The sequence below is a fragment of the Ursus americanus genome, chromosome 32 (assembly GCF_024610735.1).
Source record: "Ursus americanus isolate L20-20 chromosome 32, mUrsAme1.1.p, whole genome shotgun sequence".
Lineage (NCBI taxonomy): Eukaryota > Metazoa > Chordata > Mammalia > Carnivora > Ursidae > Ursus > Ursus americanus.
The window spans coordinates 930,958-951,233 of record NC_142158.1 but is presented as its reverse complement, the minus strand read 5'-3'; the positions used below and the strand labels follow the sequence as shown (position 1 = coordinate 951,233).

At 46.0% G+C, this 20,276-nt stretch overlaps 2 non-coding genes across 2 annotated transcripts; both read right to left on the bottom strand.

The window, feature by feature from the left end:
- Window positions 1-5,898: 5,898 nt before the first annotated feature.
- TRNAR-UCG (transfer RNA arginine (anticodon UCG)) lies at window positions 5,899-5,971 on the bottom strand. Its single transcript has one exon. It is a non-coding gene; the product is annotated as a tRNA-Arg (tRNA).
- Window positions 5,972-12,687: 6,716 nt separating this feature from the next.
- TRNAT-UGU (transfer RNA threonine (anticodon UGU)) lies at window positions 12,688-12,761 on the bottom strand. Its single transcript has one exon. It is a non-coding gene; the product is annotated as a tRNA-Thr (tRNA).
- Window positions 12,762-20,276: the final 7,515 nt, after the last annotated feature.

The following is a 20,276-nucleotide window of genomic DNA, read 5'->3' as shown; positions in this document are numbered from 1 at the left end:
ACCTAGGCATCCCTCTTTTTCCATTTTAAATATTAAATATTCCTGGCTGTCTCAGTTGGTAGAACATGTGACTCTTGATCTTGGGGTTGTGAGTTTGAGCCCCATGTTGAGCATAAAGATTATTTAAAAAAATTTTTTTTAATTGTGTGATGATAAAATGAGTTAATATTTTTTTAAAAATAAGTATTATTTTTCCTTGTTGGAAAAGAGAAGCAAATGGGTATTAAATGGCATTGCTTTCTTCTGTCAAAGGTAATACTGCACCATTTTCCTGCTACAGTGGCTTTATCTTTTCCTCGTTCCTTTCTGCTATAAGCTTTTTAAAAGCATGTGGGGTGCCTGGGTGGCTCAGTCGTTTAAGTGGTTGCCTTCGGCTCCGGTCGTGACCTCAGGGTCCTGGGGTTGGGCCCCAAGTCAGGCTCTCTGCTCGGTGGGGAGTCTGATTCTCCCTCTTCCCCCCACACCCCTACTCGTGCTCTCTCACTCTCAAATAGATAAATAAAATCTTAAAAGAAAAAAGCATGTGCACACCAAATACCATAGTTAGTGTTGGGACAGTCATAGGGGAATCGTAGCTGCAAAAGCAGGAGTTCTATTTATTGACATCATTGAAATTTAGCTTCTCAGGGCAGAGACTATTAAAATTGTTCATTTTTATCCCAAGAAACAAGAAGTGTGTATGAAATTTAAAATACATCAATATGTGTTTAATTAATAAGTGATTTCTTCCTAGGAGAGGCTGAGGTCTACATGAGATCAACCCTCACTCAGCAGCCATTTATATCATGAATTCATGTTACGATGGGTTCTGAACCCCTCATTATCCCCTGGGACTTTGCTCCTGAATTCCCTGCATTTCCTTTCTTCCTACCCTTTCTCCTGAACTTTGCCCTGTACATTCTGCCCTCATCCATTACTCTCTTCATGTCTTCCATAAGTCTTTATTATTGAATAGTGAAGATAAATTGGGTTTTGGAACATTTGGGATTGTTAAGAAAACGAACTTAGGCATATTATTTATTTTCTGTCTGTGTTGACTTCCTTATTGACATAATGGGCACACTGACAGCCACCTGCTCATTGGTGAGGGCTAAATGTGATGTGTTTGAAGATGGCTGTCGCGTGGTAGGCAGCTTGTCAACATTAGTATTCTTCTCCTCCTGCGTGCTTCTTTCTTACCTTCTGCCCCCCTCCCCCCCCTCCTCTGCCTTCTTACCTTCCTATCTTCCAGCCCTAGACTCCCACAACACCTCCTGTCGCCATCGACGCTGTCTTGACCAGGATGTGAGCCAGAATGGACGCGTTGGCCCTGAGAGCCTGAAAACTATAGGATCCGACAGGCCACTATTGGCCTCGATGTCTTTCAGTGGTAGTCTACTGGCCCAGGGAAGGGAAGGACCCCGTGAGTAGGCAAAGCTCTTTCAGCCTCTAGGTTTTACTCTTACCCTGGTTGCAATATGGGTATGTCATGCTTTCAGGTGGGAGTTCTGAAATAAACCCACCATGTTTTCCCTCAAATCTAGATTGTTTGCTCTTCTCATGCTGGAGGCATGCTCCAAAGCTACTAAAAAGCTTATCAGAACTTTGAAACTCAGAGATCTGGGAAAGCAGAGTCTTTAGGCTACTTAGATCTGATCTGTGAGATGGGGCCCATAAAGAAAGAGTTTCCTTACTCAAGGGCCAATTACTACAAGTTAAACAAAGATTAATAGTCATAGATGGTTAGGAATTAGTAACAACATGTGAGGGGTGGGATGATATCACAGATAGAACCCTAAATAGGTAGGAATATGGAAATTGGATTCCTTCCAACGTTATTAACCACATGATATGGTATATCACTTCCCCCCACCCTGAGCTACAAATACATAATGTAAATGATAAATACAATTTATTATGTGCAGGCCAAATGCCATGCCTCATGCTCAGTGCTTTATAAACGTGTATTAATCATATTTTTTATTTTCTGTATTTCCTGATGCTTTGAGGTCTTGGGGCCTTGCCAGACCAAGAGAAAGACTATCCCTGTCCCCAAGGGCTAATCAATTCCCAGAGGTAGGAAACAATGCCCCTGTGACTGCGCCTTTCCCATGCAAACCAACTGGTCCAGAGTCTGTGCTCCAGACAGCTTCCTAACAAGCTCTTGTGCCTGGGCTGCTATTCTCCTACCCTAGTCATCCCAGGGCCGGGTACCAGATCACTAGGGACAGCCCTGAACCATTCAAACTGCCCAGTGCTAAGCCTGTTTACCCTGCCTCACTCATTCCTCCCACAAAAACCACAACGAAGGCTCTTGCCCAGTTCCTCCGTCACTCGCTCTGCCTCCTGCCTGACCCTAGTACTTCTCCATATGCCACAGCTTCTGTTTCTGGGGATCTGTGAGTACAAAAACTTCTTTCATGACAGCCAAATCCTGTGTATTTTACCATGTCCGATTAAAACAAACCTATGATATATTCCACAACAATATCTTAACATTTAATCTCACGAGGCAGGTATCCAGTAGTGTGGGACTGAGTGTTGTAATGTCTCTGGTGACAACAGAAGAAGACTTTTGCATGACTGCCCTAAAGGGCTTTGGGGTTTTTGAGGCAAATTCAGTGTTCTTGTGCTTTTTTTTTCTCAGTTTAGAAGCCCCGAGAAGAGCTCAGAAATCTAGAGACAGAAATGGTTTCTACTTCCAAAAAAAGCTTTCAAAGTCTCATAATCCACCATCCCTGGCTCAGGCCAGAAACCAGCTCCACCTGGAGTTCAGTTTCAGAAAGGACCTGGAGGAGGCAGGGGGATGGAGGGGACAGGGTCGGACAGGCAGGTAGAGCAGGAGGACTTCAGCAAAGTAGAGCTGCTTTTGGTCTGGATTGCATGACATGCTCTCAGAGCCCCTCCGTGAAGACTGTCGGTGACTGATTAAAACAAAAAATGGAAACCGTGTCATAAATGAAGTCTGTCTATCAGATTCCTGGGCTTCTGTGGAGTCAGCAAGGAAAGCGCTCGTCAACGTAAGCGTAGAGGAGGCATATTCTCCAATCCTCTCATTTTCTCACTGTAGGTAACATACCCTTCGCGGTTCATCCTTCACAGACACAGGCCATTATAGTACCATCTCAGCTCTCACAAGCTATTACGTTGTAATTGATCAACGTGATCCAATAACTTAGCTTTGTATGTCATCGTACCATCTGGGAATAAGCACATTCCTCTTTCCTCCTTTCTAGTCATGGGACCTTGTATTCCTTTTTTGAGCATGACTGAAAAAGACAATGAATGAGGCACACAGAAATCCATAATCTTGAATAGGAGTGATAAGAGCTAGTCCGTGATTTGTTACCAATCTCAAACAGAATTTTTCATCATTCTGCATATAGTCAATATTTCACATTTAAGATTGATGTTGACTATAATTTCTCAAAGATGCCAGGTTAAAGACATTACCTTCCCTCGCTAGGTTGCTTGGAGTTTTGATCGTGACTGAATGCTGAGTTTTAGCAAGTACTTTTTCTCTCTACTGAGGTGATCCCGTGGCATATTTCCTTCTTAATGTGTAAATTGGAATGATTTATGGTAAATCTATGGTAAAACAGCCTTGTAATCTTGGTATAAACTCAAGACCAAAATGACTTACAATTAATTTTAAATATGACTGTATTCAGTTCCTTAACCGTCAAGACAGCTCACGTCTGTGTTCAAGAGTGAGGCTGACCGTGACCCTCCTTTCTCACAACGTCCCTATCGCGTTAGGTATGACGGTAATACCAGCCTCAGTTTGGCACTTTCTTTTTAAAACATTAAATATAGACCTACCATACGGCCCAGCCATTCCACCGCATTCCAAGGGAAATGAAAGAATATGTCCACACAAAGGGTTATACACAGATGTTCATGGCAGCTTTATTTATAACTGGAGGTAATATAAATATTCATCAAGGGGCAAATGGGTACACAATTGTGGTACGTCCATACAACAGAATACTATCCAGCAATAAAAAGAAAGGAATTACACATATGCAGATCATGGGTGAATCTCAAAATAACGGAGGGGAAAGAATAAAGAGAGCCTATGTTGTATGATTTCATTTACATAAAATTATAAAACTACAAGCATAAAACGTTTCATAAAACTACAACATAATGACAGGAGGCAGTGGCTGTGGGAGGGGGATGATGTCTGTGCTCACTACCTTTCTTGTAGTGATGGCTTCATGAGTTTATACCTGTGTCAAACTCACATGTATGTTTAAATATATGTAGTTTATTCTAAGAAAACTGTGCCTCAAAAAATCCATTTAAAAGATACATTAAGTGGGGGGGCGCCTGGGTGGCACAGCGGTTAAGCATCTGCCTTCGGCTCAGGGCGTGATCCCGGCGATCCGGTATCGAGTCCCACATCGGGCTCTTCCGCTATGAGCCTGCTTCTTCCTCTCCCACTCCCCCTGCTTGTGTTCCCTCTCTCGCTGGCTGTCTCTATCTCTGTCGAATAAATAAATAAAATCTTTAAAAAAAAAAAAAAAAAATAAAAAAAAAAAAATAAAAGATACATTAAGTGGGAAGAAAATCTCAAGACGGCATTCTGCAAACATAATTGTGTGTCTTTCTTTCTCTCTCTTACTTTCCATGCTGTGGAAGTGCTCGCCCAGCAACAGGAGCGGCCAAGGGGCCTCACGGGAGCTCCCGGCCCCGCTTCACGGGGGCTGCTGCTCCGCCCCTCGCGGCCGCGGGGAGGAAAGAATTCTCAGGCTGGCGCCGAGGAGCGGTCAGGGAGCGGGCTTCACACACACGCAGGTGGGCAAGAGCGAGTACAAGCAGGTGGAGGCGGGATGGATGAGCACCGGCGCACGTCAAGGTCCCGCGTCTTCATGCGCGGCCCGGCCACTGAACGCGTTGACTCTCCACCCCCGGGGGCGACTTCTACCGTGAAAGCCCAGCGCGGGGGTCCGTCCCGGTGCGGACCGCTTGGGTCCGGCGCCCGCCAGACGCTGGGCTCAGCCCCTCCCTCCGCATTCCTGCCGGATGCGCGGCGCCAGAGGCACGGAGTTCACGGCGGAGCGCGCGGGGTGCGGCGTCCGGGTGGGGGGACCCGAGTCCAGTCCCCGCTCTGTCTCAGAAGAGTTATGTCTGATCAGATTGGGCTCTTTGAATGTTTTAAGGAAGTCTCCGGTAAACGACGGGACATGGGATTTTCTCAGTAGGAAGACTTTTGAGAACGAACTCAAAACGCGTCATAGTTGAAGACTTCATAATTGATACTCCGTCTTGAATCTCACTTGGTCTGTCATACTGTTCTAGCATCTTGTCCATTTCATCTTAATATTCAGCTGTGTTTGGCCAGATTCTTTACACTTCTGCCGAGGCTGCTCGCTCTTGGCCCCCGCTCACTGGGTTCGCCTCCCCTGGAGGCTTGGGGTCTCTGCGCGGGCGCCGGGTCCTCACCCGGGCAGGTGGCGCCCGCTGAGCCGCAGGGGGTTGGGGGGTCGTCAGCCCGAGTCAGCAGGACTCACCGCCTCTGCTCCGGCTCCCCTAAGGTAGGAGTGGTCTCCTTTTGAAAGGGGCAGCATTTAAACTGACTTCAAAGAGACAAGTTGCTCAAAATACAGGTTTTCTGTGAGTCTGCTGTGAAATCACTGAGCGCGGCCACGAGGTGCCGGGAAGCGGAGTAGGGTCATTTCCCGCCGAAGTGACCGAGTAGCACCCGCGCTGCAGGGACCGAGAGGGCAGAGGTCAGCCTTCGCGCCCCACTCCTCTGCCCCACACACCTGTGCACCTGCCAGGCCGCGCCGCCGCCTCCCGCGCGGGTCCGATCTGTCGGGACGCACTGCCCAATTTCCTTCCAGACACCTGGATCTGGGATCTGAAGGTCGGGACAGACATGCCTGGGAGAGGGGAGTGTGAAAAAGGGAACTGCAACCACGAAGGGATTCGAACCCTCAATCTTCTGATCCGAAGTCAGACGCCTTATCCATTAGGCCACGTGGTCCACCGGTTTTATTGTTAGGAAAAATACCACAAGTGTTGAGAATCTGGGCTCTCTGGATTATTTGCATATTCTTTGCATCCCAACAAAGTAACGTGATCTTTTCTGTTAATCCCATTTCAAAGAGAATGTGGTTAACACTCCCAAAGCCAAACAACTTCACCCGGGAACAGGCTAAGGCAAAGAGGAATTCTGATTGCCTCCACGCTCCTGCCTTTAACCTGACACCGCGTGTCCTTTGTGAACCTAAGTGAGCACTTGGGCTGCGCGACCCCGCTCCGCCAGCTGCATGGGGCTGTAAAGACAGGAGGAAAAGACTGACCGTCCCTCTGTGAGCAGGACGACAGACTCTCAAGTCACCTTTAGAAGGAAGACAAAGTCAGAACGGAGACCCCTGGAAGAAAAGGAAAATCACCACGAGGGGGACAAGTAAGCCTCTCCTGCGGCCTCTCAGCTTAGCCCTACGCTGCTGGGACAGCGTCAGGTAGGGCGGGATCCAGGGCACCTCCTAGGCCTGGCTCTCCTGGAGACTGCGCAGAGTGGAGCTGCCAGTGCCTTCCAAGGACCTTTGTAAGAAGCCCCAGAAGGTCCCAGACACTCTGTGCACGACTGAGAAATGGCCGCCTTCTTGGGCGACCACACATAGGAATAGCCCCAAATCATTCAATAAACTGAATAAATAGTCAATTTTTTTCCCCACAGAGAAAACTTCAAACCCATCTGGAAGATGGGTCATCTGCTTAATAGTCTCTCTCCCTCTCTGTCTCCCTCTGCTCCTCCCCTGCTCGCTCTCCCCCCCCCCCCGTCTCTAAAAAAAAAAAACCAACCAAACAAAAAAACAAAAAACCCCCACCACTCTTGTAAATGTTTGTGTGTGTGTGTGTGGACTTGTGCACAAGTTTTTGGGGTATTGTAATTAAGAGGTTGACTATTACTGATGTTTGCTGATAGCTTTCAAGACTTGTCACTCTTTACTCACGGCTAAACTAGCTCATGAGAAAGAGCACAAGCTCCCTCTCTCGGCACCAGAGGGAAGGTCAAACTGCACAACACTGTTCCCACCTGGGAACCCTCATCCCAGCCCAACCCTCCAACCACAGTAACAGCCAAAGCCACTCACCCCTCCTTGCTTTCTCAAACCATTTTGGGACCTGTTTGGGAGCCTCGTTATATAATAAACCACATCCTGGTGCATGTGTAGCATTATCAGTCCTGTGATTTAAACCAAAGGGCACTTACTTTCAGCCGAATGATTGCAGGACAGATGCGTACTTAGGACTGGACTTGCTGAGTCATGGCAAGAACGTTTAACTCTCCTACAGATACTGTTGCGAGCAGCATATGTGATTTCCATCCATCTGTAATTACATAGAAAAGAAATGGGCAAGCTGAAAACAGCAAAGGAAGAAATATGACAAACTAGATGAGAAACAACTGTCCAACAAGTTCAGCTGTTGAACACAAGACTTTATTCCAACACCGGGGAAACGCCACGGAGGTCAGTAGAATTTCTACTCACTTGCTCAAGGACTGATTTTCTTATAATAGGAGGACTGTTCCTCTGTAAGTCCTGTCCCTCCCACTGTGGTGTCTCAGTACAGACAACACAGGTAACTAAGCTCACAGCAACAATCTGAAGTAGAAGGCTGGCCCATAATCACCTGAGAAAGCTCCTTATGTGGTGGTTGATCTGGAAGGATGGGAAAGTGATCTTTCATAGGTAGGAATTGAGTGGACAGTCCAAATGCATATTCCAATTAATGGTCCTAGTTTGAAAGAACTGAAGCCTCTGACCAGTGTCTAGAGAGAGGATAAAAAAAACAAACCAAACCAAACCAAACCAAAAAACAAACAAAAACCCCATATGGGCTGTCAACTCTGCATTTGTACAAAATACATTCTTGCATCTTTTAAAACGTAAAACTACTTGCATACATTTCTCCAACATGGTAGAACACCAAATGACCCAAGTCTCTGGATTACACTCCAGTCTCACTAAGGACATCAGTTTCTGTCCTACCGCTGCCAACGTTCTTGCGTATTTTGTGTAATTAAAGCAATTACTTTCTCAGATAAAAATTGGTCTTTCAAAAAGACAGAAGGGAATTCAATTTGAAGTAATTGGCTTGGTGGTACAGCATTCTTAAGTAAAGTAGTTAAGTAGATCATTTTTAAAAGAGACTTTACTTATTTGTCAGAGGGAGGGAGAGAGAGAGAGAGCGAGTGAGCACAGGAACAAGGGGAGCCACAGAGGGAGAACAAGGAGAGCTGCAGAGGGAGAGGGAGAAGCAGGTTCCCCGCTGAGCAAGGAGCCCAATGGGGGACTTGGGACTTGATCCCAGGACCCTGAGATCATGACCTGAGCTGAAGGCAGACGCTTAACCAACTGAGCCACCCAGGTGCCCCTCAAAATACATATCTGATAAAGAACCGATATCCAAAATATACAAAGAACTCTTAAAATTCAAAAACAAAAGAACAACTCAATTTGAAAATAGGTCAAAGACCTGAAAAGACATCTCACTAAAGAGATATACCGATCCAAACAAGCCTATGAAAAGACGCTCCACATCATATGTCATTGGGTAAATGGAAATTAAAGCAATGATGAGATACTATCACGTTCCAATTAGCAGGGCCAAAATCCAGAACACTGACAACATCAAATGCTGGCAAAGATGTGGAGCAACAAGAACGCTCCTTCCTTCTCGGTGGGAATGCAGAATGGTGCAGCCGCTTTAGAAGACAGAAGTAAACATACTCTTACCATATGATCCAGCAATCACACCCATTGTTATTTACCCAAAGGAGTTAAACAGTCACGTTCATCCAAAAAGCTACACATGGGTGTTGATGGCACCTTTACTCAAAATTTCCCAAACTTGGAAGGCAGAAGATGTCCTTCAGCAGGTGACTGGCTAAAAAATCCGTGCTATACCCAGACAACAGAATATTATTCAGAGATAAAAAGAAATGAGCTATCGAGCCATGAAGAGATATTGAGGAACCTGAAATGCATGTTACTAAGTGACAGAAGCCTGTCTTAAAGTCTGCATACCGCACGATTTCAACTATACGACAATCTGGAAAAGGCAAAACCATGGAGACAGTAAAGAGTTCGGTGATTGCCAGGCTTTCAGGGTGGAGTGGAGGGATGAACAGGTGAATCACTGCCGTGTTGCACACTTGTCCAGAGAGGAAATGATTACTCAGAGTCCAGTAACTTGGAGCAAAGAGAGGCCAGAAGGGGCCGCACCACCAGGCACCAGCAAGAAGAGTCTGGGTGGACTCTCGGTTGCATACCGTGATACGTAAAGTATGCGGGAAGCAAGGAGGGACATACAACTTAAGAAAGCCATCACATGAGGGGCAGCTGGGAACTGTGTGTGCGCGACTGTTAGCGCAGATCCTAGGGAAGCGTAAACTAGGGGACTGTGGGGGGTGCAGAACTGACCTCAGCAGGCCTAGCTATCTTATCCACCATCACCGCTGTTTTCAGCACAGGCCGATGGCCAGGATAACTGGCTTTCCCACGCGTCTAGAGCTGTGGCCATTCATGCGTGTTCCTGTTCTTATTGGCTCTTTTACCCGCTAAAGTCCTGCTCTCCCACAAAGCACCAAGAATTTTTAGGGCAGTGAAAGTACTCCGTAGGATACCATAAAGATGCATACACGTCACATTTGTCCAAACCCACAGAATGTAGAAAGAGAGTGTACTGCAATGTAAACTATGAACTTTGGGTAATAACATGTGGATGTAGGTTACTAATTCAAACAAATGTATCACTCATGTATGGGATGTTGTTGGTCACTGGGGAGCCTATGCATGGCTAGGGGCAGGAATCTGACAGGAAATCTCTGTATCTTCCCTTCAGTTTTCCTGTGAACCTAAAACTGTTCCCCCCACACAAAAAAAATCTTAATTTTAAAAAGAGTACTTTTTCACATTTTTTCCTGATGTGCTCATGTTTATATGCAAATCATTTGTTCTTCATAACATTCAAATTGATGGTAAAATCAAAGTAGTAAAAACTCAGTCTTATAATATGCTTGATAAGATTAATAATATTTTAATAGTATTTTAAAGGGTAACATTTAAAGCCTACATGTTATTATCTATTATTTAATATTATTTAATGTGTATGTATGATAAAATACATGTAGATCAAGGCATATCACACATCATTTTTAAAAGGAAGCTTGTGTATAAAAGAGGGAAGAGGGCTGGTGACCGAAAGTCAAGCGGCCATCAAGCTTTGCTTTCTGTGCTTTGATGTGGGCCAGGGTTTGATCTCATCTGATCTGAATGTGTCCTCTCAAAAGGGACGGTCCCTTCCACGTGCGTGCGCTGTGTCCTGCATTTTATAACATGCTGTGAGCAAACAGGGTAATACGGAGTTCCTCACATTCGAAGCTGAAAATCCTGATTTGCAACATTATTTTCTGTGATTTTTTGATACACAAGCATGGATACTCTTATTAGTGACAGATAAGGTGATCCTAGTGTTTGTTCTTAGACGCCTGTGCTCCTGACATCTTTTCCTCAGGCTGCTTTTCCCCCACAGCTGCAGAGACCAGTAAGGTGTCCCTGACCTCACCCCACCTTGGATGCTACCTAGACGGCCAGTTGGTGACACCCCAGTGTTGTTCCTTCTTCTAGCCCACACTGGTGCTCAAATCAATGGGGGATGCTGGAAAACTGGACATTCCGTATCTTCTTTATTAACCCAACAGTATTATACCAGCTGCCCTGTTCCTTGAGCTCCAACCCCCGGGAGGATTGTCAATTCAAAGAGAAAAGGGCAAGTGCCATTGATAGGCATATTTTTCAGGTGACCGTGTCCCATTTCAGGTTCAGAAGTGTACCTGGATTCACATACATCCCATCTTCAGATCAGCTGAAGTTGTACCTGTACACAAGCTCACATGGTAAGTGTCAAATTTATTTCTAATAAGACTTTATTTAGGGGGTGCCTGGGTGGCTCAGTTGGCTAAGCGGCTGCCTTCAGCTCAGGTCATGATCCCAGGGTCATGGGATTGAGCCCCAGTCTGCTTCTCCCTCTGCCTCTGCCTGCCCCTCTCCCTGCTTATGCTCACTCTCTCACTCTCTCTCTGACAAATAAATACACTTAAAAATCTTAAAAAAAAAAAAAAGATTTTATCTTTAGGTTTAAAATACTTTTGTCACTTGGCATTAGGAGTGCCAGGTGGCATCAGGACGGAATGCAATACATTCGAAATTCATGTCCTCAATATGCTTTTCCTTCAAACTGACCATCAGGGGAGACCTGTGGATGGGGTGTCGGTAATTTCATGTGCTTAGGTCCCCACGAGAGGACTCTTTCCTCCTAGGTCACTGTCAGTCACTGGAATAAGTTAGGGGCAACCACTGCGTCTTCCATCAACAGGTTTCTAATCTTCTCATACTTGAGGGTAGATGCTTTGTTACAGGCCAAAAACAGGGTCTTCTGGTAAGTAAATAAATAAATAAAATCAAAGGAAAAAAAAGTCTTGGCGTTTCACTGGGGAGTTTCAATATACCAGGAATTCCTGTTTATATTGCTGGGGGAAACTCACAGTATTATATTCTGTTCGAATTTTGTTTAGGAAATTGGAACTGAAAATACAGCCCACATTCTGCAGAAGTAGCCAATACCATCTAATTGTCGGTCTTCTTTTTGTTCATATTTTTTGCTTCACTAAGACCTGTGCATCCAGAAACAACAGTTTTGTGTTTTTAAATTTACAGAAATAAAATCATCCTGGAGTAAGTATTCTGAGTTGCAGTTGTTCATTCAACGTTACACTGGGAAATTAAAGAAATATTATGTTTTTACCATAATACTGTCACTGCGACTTTAGACGAATTGTTATTATTTAAAAGGAAACGTCCACGGTTTGAGGGCAGCGAGGGCCCCTGCGCGCCCCGCCTCGGGCGGTGGGGACCCAGGACGGGGACTGGGGACAGCGGCGAAGGGAGCGGGCCCGACGCCCCCAGGCCGAGTTCCCACCCCTCTCTGACCTCCCTGCACTTCTCGCCTCCCCCCACCCTGTGCCCCTGGGCTCCAACTTGTCAGCCAATAATGAAATAGGGACGAGGAAGCAGAGAGCACCAGCACCCATTAGCCGGAGAGGGGGAGAGCTGGGGGGAGGAGAGGACCAGGGGAGGAGGGGCGAGGGGGAGGGAAGGGGTCAGCAGAGAGGGAGGAGAGGGAGAGACACTTCCTTCGGATCCCGTAGGAAACGTGCGGAAGAGAGGAGACATCCTCCCTTCGTTCATCCAAGCGTCATTTACTCATTCAACAAACACGGCCGAGAACGTGGCTCGCGCGGCACGACACAGCCCCAGCAAGGTGCGCGTGGTCCTGGAGGACCCGGTGCGGGGAGAGGAACAGGACGCCCCGTCCTGCAGAGGCGCCGGGACGGCCTCCAAAACACCCTGCTTACAGTCATCAGTCACTGTTCCTGAGTTCCTGACTCTCCGCCCGGGGTGGGGGGGAACACCTGCTGTGCACCTGCCGGAGCCCCTCCCGGGCCACTGTCCCATGAAGGACGCGGAGGCAGAACTTCCCTGGAAAACGACCTTCTGTGATGGGAAGAAGGACCGCGGAGGTTTAAGCTGATGCCTGCGCGCGGGCGGCTGTCCTTCCGTCATCGGGACGACGTCTCCATCCCCACCCCGGCCACCGAGACGTTCGCTAAAAGGGACGCGTGGCCCGAGGCCCCGCTGGGAGTCGAACCCAGGATCTCCTGTTTACAAGACAGGCGCTTTGACCAGCTAAGCCACGGAACCAGACTCAGCGCCTGCTTCAAAAAGCACCTTTTAATTCATCGTTTCCCCCTTTTCTTTCCTGTTTGTTTTGAGAGACAGGACCTTCTTTCCTCGCTGCGTCCGTATGCGGGCAGTTGGAACGGGTGCCCGCCGGCGCCGGTCACCGGCTCGCAGCAACCCGGGAGCTCACGGGAGACCCGCGGCGGAGCCCAGACCGCCCGCGGGCACCGCGTTATTCACGTCCCACGTTTCCGCGGCACTTCAGAATTTACCACAAGCGTCTAAATGTATTTCCGCCTTGAACTTCAGCGGCAACCCCAAGGTGCCGAGCATGGGAGGTTTGGGCCCCGTTTTATACTGCACTCCGGTAACATCAACGGACCCTTCGGCTCAGCCAGCCAAGCGCTTGCAGTCGGACGCGCGCGTTTTCTGACGTCGGTCCCGTCGCGTCATCAGTGCGGCGTCTCCGGGGCGCTGTGCGCGCTGAGCGTCCAGGAAGCACAGGGAGCGGCAGGAACAAAGGCGATTGTTGCTCAAGCCGTGCCGTCGGGATCCGGCCCTGGTGCCGCAGCGGAAGGTCCCTTGACCCAGGAGAAAACGGAGTCAGCAAATCGAGGGCCGAAACACGTGGATTCGCTCACATTTCATTGTCCAGCGTGAAGAGAATGAGGCAAATCTGGTGTCTGTGGAACAGGGGGAGTAATGATCTTACCCCCGGAGGTGATCTTACCCCGGGGAGTAATGATCTTACCCCAGGAGGTGATCTTACCCCGGGGAGTAATGATCTTACCCCAGGAGGTGATCTTACCCCGGGGAGTAATGATCTTACCCCCGGAGGTGATCTTACCCCGGGGAGTGATGATCTTACCCCAGGAGGTGATCTTACCCCGGGGAGTAATGATCTTACCCCAGGAGGTGATCTTACCCCGGGGAGTAATGATCTTACCCCAGGAGGTGATCTTACCCCGGGGAGTAATGATCTTACCCCCGGAGGTGATCTTACCCCGGGGAGTAATGATCTTACCCCCGGAGGTGATCTTACCCCGGGGAGTGATGATCTTACCCCAGGAGGTGATCTTACCCCGGGGAGTAATGATCTTACCCCAGGAAGAGGCAGCAGATACTTGTAAATAACAATCATCTACCACAATGACCATCCAGTATTTTCTCTCATTTGCAAAACCCAGAGGTTTTTTTCCTTTTAAAAATTTTCTTCATTTGCTCATCTTCTCCCTGTGCTGAAAATGTTCAGTTTTGTGGCTTTCAGGCTTTATTCTCTTTTACTGGACAATGGCTATCTTTATATAAAAGAGAAGCTCTCGAGTTTTTTGGCTGGGCTTAAGCCAACATCCAGGATGTGTCCTACTCCCCTTGAGTGAAGATTTGCGTAGGGTAATTATGTGACCCAGTTGTGGCTGTTTAGTTGAAGAAGGAATCACTGGAGGCTTTTGGAGAAGACTTCCCTGCTGATGAAAGACGGTTTTGAGAGAAGGTTCTTTCCTACTTAGCTGCTGTTCTGTGAATGACACTAGGAAAGCCCGCTGTGACCTCTGACAACCAACTCAGGACAAAGAGTCCCTGACAATATTTCTGGGCTATTTTTTAAAAGATTGATTCTTTATTTTAGAGAGAGAAAGACTGGTGGGGGAGGGGCAGAAAATCTCAAGCTCCCACTGATCACAGAGCCTGATTCGGGGCTCGACCCCACGACCCGGGTATCAGGGCCTGAGATCATGACCCTGAGATCATGACCTGAGCTGAAGCCAAGAGGTGGTCCCGTAACTGACGGCCACCTATGCACCACCCCTCTGGGCTACTGAAATAATCTTGAGACCATTTTATCTGGCAATGTAAAAAAAAAAAAAAAAATGTGTTTATGATTTAAAAGACTTTTAGTTGAATATTCTGGGGTTTTTTGGTTTATGCTTTTTGCTCTTGCTATGTCTTCCCTAGAGATGATGTATACTTTCCTAATCCACTGACACTGGGTTTAGCGACAGGGCTTGATCTGACCAGTGGAATGTGGGTGGGAGGCGAGTGTGTGGCTGTGAGCTGAGGGAAGTTCTCAGCCCACCTGCGTGAGCCCACCTGCCCACCAGCGTGAGGCCAGGAGAGGAGCACACCAGGTGGCTACTGGTCTGGAATGAGAAGACATATGGAGACACACAGATAACACAACAAAAGCCTGGCTAATCCCTGCTGAGCCCAGCAGAATCTAGCTACACAAGAGACCTTTGAGAAGTAAATGTCACTTTTAGCCCCTGGAATCCTTGACCCATTTCTTTTCTTTTACACCGTTCAACACTTTTCTTATTTATTGAAAAGATCACCATCAAACATATAAATATAATAGACCAAGTGTATCTATCTACTGTATTCTAAACATTTTCCCAGTTACTAATTTTTATATTTATTAATAGCTTGTTTCAGTATAGAATTATAAATTTTCAGTGGGGTTAAATCCAATACTTGCTTCTTTATAGCCTTCCTGGGAGTCATTCTTTGATCACTTTCCCTCCCACTATTTACATAATTATCATTTATCCTAACATTTAAAACATACATTTAAACAATAATATATCCAGGATTAAAACAGTATGGAGGTTCCTCAAAAAGTTGAAAATGTTCCACATCACTTGGCATCAGGGAAACACAAATCAAAACCACAATGAGATACCAGCTCACACCAGTCAGAATGGCCAAAATTAACAAGTCTGGAAACGACAGATGTTGGCGAAGATGTGGAGAAAGGGGAACCCTCCCACACTGTTGGTGGGAATGCAAGCTGGTGCAGCCACTCTGGAAAACAGTATGGAGGTTCCTCAAAAAGCTGAAAATAGAGCTACCCTATGACCCAGCAATTGCACTACTGGGTATTTACCCCAAAGATACAAATGTAGTGATCTGAAGGGGCACCTGCACCCCAATGTTTATAGCAACAATGTCCACAATAGCCAAACTATGGAAAGAACCCAGATGTCCATCGACACACAAATGGATAAAGATAGATACACACACACACACACACACACACACACACACACACACAAAGGGAATACTACACAAACATCAAAAAAATGAAATCTTGCCATTTGCAATGATGTGGATGGAACTAGAGGTTGTTATCCTAGAAAGACAATTATCATATGATCTCACTCATATGTGGAATTTGAGAAACAAGGCAGAGGATCATAGGGAAAGAGAGGAAAAAATGAAACAAGATGAAACCAGAGAAGGAGACAAACCATAAGAGACTCTTAATCATAGGAAACAAACTGAGGGTTGCTGGAGGGGAGGGGACGGGGATGGGGTAATTGGGAGATGGGCATTAAGGAGGGCATGTGATGTAATGAGCACTGGGTGTTATATAAGACTGATGAAGCAGTGACCTCTACTTCTGAAACCAATAATACGTTGTATGTTAATTAATTGAATTTACATAAAAATCTTTTTAAAAAAGATGAGGGTTGACTCAGTGCTTTTGATAATATAAAATCACTATTCTTTGCTGTGAAGAAAGATCGGGACATATTAATGGGCCGATTACTACATACGTACGAAAGCTCTTCAGATGGGTTAAAGTCAGATGAGGTTAGATATATGCACGCTGTGCATCTTGTCATCATGAATTTGAATTTCTGGCTGGTTTCTCTGTTCAGATGAGCAAGAAGCTCTCCTATCAAATTCGAAGATGTTCATAGTAATCGCCATTAGGACTTTTAGTGAAGTATCTTGTCACTAGGAAATTGCATTTGTTGGATATAAGTTGAAGAAAATTGGGTTTGTTCCTTATAGTTTAAATTATCTTTAAAAAAAATTCTTATCACCCTGCTCTGCCCAACTTACTTGCTGTTTAGTGTTTCAAGTTCCTTCTTGGTGTTTTAACCCCAATAATTACACATGATTACTAACATTATTTTACAGGAAATGTTTATGTAGATTTCCGAGCTGTTATTTTCTTTGCTTATCCTTCCTTGTTGAGCTTAGTTTTTCCTTCATGGTTTAATTTTACTCTTTCTTAATTATGTCCTTATAGTTTGTTTTAGTGACAGTTTGTTGGTATCATGTCTCTCGTGAGATTCGTGAAAATATTTTTATTCTTCTGTCATTGTTGAACACGACAGTGAGCAGTGGGTTTCATCTCTATTAAGTTGGTAGTTATTTTTTCTCAGCTCTTTGAAAATGCTTTTCAACTTTTTCTGGTTTTTGTTATGGCTGTTGAAAAACCTCCCATAAGTCAATTCTATTTGTTATTTTTAAATCTCTTTTAATCTTTTTCCCACTATGATAGATCTATGTATAAATTTAGTTTTATTTATCTTGCTTTGGGGTGGTTTTGTAGCTTGATTTTGGGGGCTCAGGCCTTTCTCAATTCTAGAATATTCTTATGCTTCATTTCTTCAAAGACCACTCAGTGCCCGCTCTCTCTGTTCTCTTCTCATGAACGGACACTGAGACGTCCCGGTCTTTCCTCCATAACGTCAGTTCTATCACAATTTTTCATTTTTAAATCTTTTCATCCTGTCTTCAGCATCAGTTTTGTCAGATTTATATTGTATTAACTAATTATTTTGTACCTTAACCTTTGGAAAGATATCAGAGTATTCATAACATGTGTACAAGGCATTAAAACAAAAGCACCCCCCACGTTGAACACGAGTGTCCTCACTGACTACGACCGAGTGACCCTCCCAAGTCACAACCTTCCTTCCCTCACCCGGCACAGGCCCTCCGTCCGGGGTTCCGTTTCCATATTCTGCGGGTTCTCCTCCTTCACATTTGTACCACATTGCATCTCTCATTTGTGCTGTTTAGGTTTTTCAGACTTCCAGAACTTTATGAAGCTTTTTTTTATATGGACGGAGCAGTACTTCGGTATTGTTGGGCAACTTTGCTTTCTCCTTCAATATTGTACCCTTGAATTAAACCCGTGTTGACGTAACACAGGTCCCTCGTCTTTAAACTAAACTTGATTGAGGTACACCGTACAACAAATGCACCCATCTTAATCCTGTACTTTGAGGAGCTTTGACAGATACATTGCATTTCATCAAACCCCCAACCCTCAGTGATGACTCAATGTCACTACCGTAGCTAGACGTTGAGTAACATAGTCCATTTTACTCTGTGGACGGACATCTGGGCTGTTTTGCATTTGGGCTCTTGTAAGCGCTGGTGCCGTCGGCATTCACAGGCACGGCTCCTCCCGACGCCTGGCGTGCAGCCGACAGTGTAGAGAGACTGCGGGGCAGGCCCCCGTCTTCAGTGTCTCTGGGCGATAACCGATAAAACAAGTTCTACGGCTTTGCATTTCACATTTGTATCTTCAATACATTTGGAATGTAGGGATCCAGTTCCACTTTTTCCCAAAGGGATAATCAATTTTTTCTTTTCTCCACCAAGCAGGAATAGCTCTGCCGTATCAAGTTTCCACTGATCAGTTGGATTGCTTCTGGGAGCCCTGTTCTACTCCAGTGGTTTGTCTACCTCTGTTCTCATACCATCCTGTCCTATACACTCTGGCTTTCTGATGACTTTCAACATTTGAGGGGAGAATAAGCAAGTTTTCTCATCTTTTTAAAAAAATGTTCTTAGCAAGTCTGACCCTTTGCTCACATATATATTTTTTAGATATTGTTATATGGCATGAAACCTCTATCGGTAAATTCAATAGGACTGGACACTGGCACCTTTACAATCCTGAGCCTTTCAAATAACGTCCCTTTCCTTTCATCCCTACTGCCGTGCCCCCAGCCACACCATGACCACTAATCTAGCCCACGACCGGACGCGGCTTTCTTGCCTCTGGCACTCCAGGGTACTGGCCACACTGTGCGCAGAGAAGCCTTGCTAAAATGTGATTCCAGTCCCCTTCTCTTTACCATCCGTTCAGTGCTTCCCAGTGCCTCCGGAATGAAGGCCACACTCCTTACCTGGGTTTGTCCCGTGAATCGGCTTCTCTTCTGCGGCCTCCTCATCGCCGGTCACCTTTCCCACCTACAGTGCCCGGCGCTCCTGTACTCTGGTCACTCTGAGTTCACATTTGGTTCCTGCAGTTAACTATGAGAGGAGATTTTCCGACAGGAAAATAGCAGTTTGGAAAATTTGCCCTCCTAAAGATGCAAGAGAGATTTCAGTCAGAAATTAGTGTTTACTACGATAACGCACATTATAATCATAGTCACACTCTTGAAAGTCATACAGTCCACAATGGCCTCACGCTCTTTCCCTTTTTATATTTTTTAATGAACCCAAGGCTTAATTAATTAAAACCACAATTGTATCAATAAATAATTGATAGTAAATTCAACTTAACACAAGTATATCAGAATGCAAAGCACATAGTACGTCCTTTGAACCAGTAAACATGTTTTATTTCCTCATCATAATTTCTACTTCTAGGGGCGTCTGAGTGGCTCAGTCAGTTGAGCGTCCGACATTCAGTTTCTGCTCAGGTCCTGATGTCAGGGTCGTGAGATCAAGCCCCGCATCAGGCTCTGGGCTCAGCTCAGACTCTGCTTAAGATTCTCTCCCTCTCCCTTTGCCCCTCCTCATTGCTCACGCTCTCTCAAGTAAACAAAAAACAAATGTGTTATGTGTAATGTCTGTAATTTAAAAAATAGTCTAGTTCTATAGTTTTTGGACCTTTCACAATAATCTATCGTGGTGAACACCAAAACAGACATTCTGCTAGGAGAGCCCCGTGGGCATAAAGCTGAGCAGGCCACCTGGCCATCAACTGCACGTCCCTCTTCTAACCTGCTTCCCCCAAACTCAGCCCTATTCGTGACAATAACTCTTGCTAAGAGGCCAGGGTTCGTCTAACGATGTCAACACACACACACACACACACACACACACACACACACACACAGTGTAAATTGGTAACATGCTCTCTGATTAAACCCTGGAACTCTAGCTTCCTTATGGGGAGCACGTGAGATTTTCTGAGGACATTTGTGGGGGCCTTACCTACATATACAAGGACAGAAAGATAATTTACCTCCCGCTTCACCTCCTCCATGGCCTTCAGCTCCCAGCAGCCACAGATGGCAGCAGCCTTTGCAGGTGAGCTCTCCTGGCTGGAGGACCATTTTCCCGCGTGGGACACTAGCTGAGAGTACAGACCTACATTCCTTGGTGTCACCTGACCCACAGGGAATTTGCATATTTTTGCCCCAAACTGTGGGACCCTGGGCCGACCTGCTGCAGGTCGAACCACCTCTCTCCAATTTTGTTTTCCAGCTCAGGTAGCCATAGAACCGGTGAGCACATCCCCTGCCTAAACTAACAGCCAGTCTGGAAGTGAAATGCAAGTCTCCTCTTCCTGAAGGCGCCCCTTGCAAGTGACTCGTAACACCGGAAGGCGTGTCTGTGCGCGTGAAGGGCAGGAGGCTTTTGGGTCTAGGCGTGCTAACAGGTCTTTAGGGTGGGGGAGCTTACTATCTCCTCGACCCATTTTGGCCCCTCTGTAGTTGCCATTCTTTGAGTAACAGGAAACGTTCAACACGACATCCTGCTATACACAGATAACCA